The sequence below is a fragment of the Leucopleurus acutus genome (assembly GCF_964270905.1).
Source record: "Leucopleurus acutus genome assembly, chromosome: 2".
Classification (NCBI taxonomy): Eukaryota; Metazoa; Chordata; class Mammalia; order Artiodactyla; family Delphinidae; genus Leucopleurus; species Leucopleurus acutus.
The window spans coordinates 42,542,869-42,545,446 of record NC_139143.1 but is presented as its reverse complement, the minus strand read 5'-3'; the positions used below and the strand labels follow the sequence as shown (position 1 = coordinate 42,545,446).

Genomic DNA, 2,578 nt, shown 5'->3' with positions numbered 1-2,578 from the left:
CACAGTCAGAGAAGGGCCAACCAGAGACCGGAGCCCTTCAGCAGGGCTGTGTCCTGCTAGCACCCAGAGTCTCCTCACCACTTTGACAGGGCACCTTCTGGGATGGAACCGTGTCAACCCAAGGGTCTCATCGGGGAAGGGGGAACCCCTGGAGTAGGAAAGTGTCCCTCTTGTTCTAAACTGTAATTACGCCTCTCAGCACACCTCTGTGATGCTTGGGGAGCCAATGAACAGCGTTGGACAGGCCCGGATGTTAGTCTCAGCTTGCCACAAACTAGTTGTTCCCGACTCTGAAATCCACTGGGCTATGATGGCATGTTTTTAACTGCAAAGTGTCCTATAGTTGCTAGCTTTGTATATTAATAAAAATAATTTCTTTGGACTTACAGATCAATCCCCCACCACAGGTCACATGGAGATAGTAACTTACCTATATCCTCAGACCTACATAGTGCGTGGTAGGCATGCAGTCCATGTGCTGGATGGATGGATAGACTGATGGACGGATGGACAGATGAATGGATGGGTGGATGGACAGAAAGATGGATGGATAGATGACTATTGAAGACTCAGTATTCCCGGCATGGGTCAGACTCTTTGGGGGGATACTGAGAGGTGTGAGGGATTGTCCTGCCCACTGGGCACTGACAGTCTACTTGGGGAAATAGAACTAATACCCCCAGAGAACTTAAAGAACAGGAGTGCTGAGCCTCCTGAAACCAGGGCTGTGGGTACACTTCCCGGAGAGAGCAGGTCTAAACCTGCTAGGATTTGGGTGGGTGAGGCAGACTTGTAAGCCTTCCTGCGAGGCAATAAAGACGTATGCTCCCCGATAGCCTCTTTTCAAAGGCAAACTTACTTCAAGATTGTAAATCCCATTTATGTTTTAGGGTGGATACATTTGTTATTTTCCAAAGCATGGGAGCAGAGAGGGGAGGCAGTGACGTGGGGTAAGATGGTCTGAGGAGGGGAGGCTTTGCCTGCTTCAGAAATCTCAGCTGCCCCCCTGCTCACTGCCTCTCATCCCTCCCCCCGTCAGCAGAAATGACACCTCACCCAACACCTCTTTTAGGCGGAAGGTTGTGTCTGCGTCCCGGTTGGGGCCAGGAGGGTAGAGAGAAGCAAAGTGGGAAGGTAAAAACACAGCAGGTCCAAGAGTTCTTAGAAGACTGACTTTAAAAAGAATGTGTTGCATGGGGTGGGGGCCCTGGGGAGGTATCAACTCCATCTTTCTCACTCCCTGTGCACTGAGCTACACTGAGCTTTGGCAGATGGGCAAGGCTAGGGCTTAGAAGTCCTGCCAGGCAAGATGGGGAGAAGAGTTAGCCACGTGCAGTGGAGAACAGTCCCCGGCAGACTCTGCTCTGTTCAGACCTGAGCCGGCTGAAGGGGGGCCTTGCATTGCAAACCTGCTTTTCACTGTTATTTAACAGTGGCGGGTGATGACTCAGTCTGGCCTCTAGGAGGATGCACTGGTTTAAAGTATCTGAGTCAGCTGAGTGGGAGGAAGGAGGCTTAAAAGTACAGACATTGCCAAAGCCCAGCCAAGGGCAGAGCCCAAATGATACAAGAAAGACCTTCAGCCACAGTCTGAAATCTGCACGTGGTTCCCTGGTGAGCCCATCCAGTGTCTACCCTCAAGCCACCCTCCATTGCCAGTGATGTAGTCCTGGTCACCCTCTTGCTGCTAGTTATCCTGGGACCAACGACCAGGCTGTTTTATTTTATTTTATTTTTCAAACAAAAGGGCTCACATATTTACTACTGAACCAACCTGCTAGTGCAGAAGCATAGAAACAAAGAGGAAAATCATTTTTCCCAATAGAACATGTCCTGCTGTCCAGACAGTGGACAGCTAGATATGGTAAGATGCCAGCGACCTTGATATAGCATCGATATGTGGGCCGTCTCGTGTGTGATTCCTTACAGACCCAGCTTGGCTCTTCTCCAATATCTCCTCTTAGAGTTGTACCTGATTTTATGACCAGTTTTCATGCAAATCCATTGGGAGAGTGGGACAATTCTGTTTTTGTTTCCTGGCCAGGAATTGCTTGATCCTGAATGTCTTGTGAGAAGGCATGGCAAGGAACAGAGTCAACCACACACACCAAGCTGGTGGAGAAGGGAAGAGAGAGACAGGCTATTATAAATAACAGCCCCAGCCAATCCCTGCCCTTCTGGCGGGGTGTAGGGGAATCTGCATGGCAGCAGACTTTGAGGGCTCAGCCAGAGGAAGAACTAGGGCAGTGGTGTGTGAAGGGGGCTCAGAGAAAAGGCTGAGGTGAGTTATAAGAATCTGGAGAAGAAAAGACTCAAGTAAAACTCCAAGACTTTAAATCTCAGGAGGGCTGGCAGGTAGCAGAGGAACTGAGCATTCTTTCTGTGGCTTCCAGGAGAAATCCACCCCTAGTGGAGGCAAGTTCTGTGGGGCAAGTCTGGCCATCTTTCCATGAATATGGTGCAGGTGGCTCAAGCACTGGGGGGGAGGTCGGACTAGATGAACTTTGGGGTCCTTCTGTAGTGAACTGGAGAATGATCCACACTGATAGCTTGAAATCAGCCACGGTGGGAGTATTTA

At 50.0% G+C, this 2,578-nt stretch overlaps 1 pseudogene across 1 annotated transcript; it reads right to left on the bottom strand.

Moving 5' to 3' along the window:
* Nucleotides 1-1,923: 1,923 nt before the first annotated feature.
* Nucleotides 1,924-2,080, bottom strand: LOC309957873 (large ribosomal subunit protein eL39-like; annotated as a pseudogene). Its single transcript has one exon. The product of its transcript is annotated as a large ribosomal subunit protein eL39-like (transcript).
* Nucleotides 2,081-2,578: the final 498 nt, after the last annotated feature.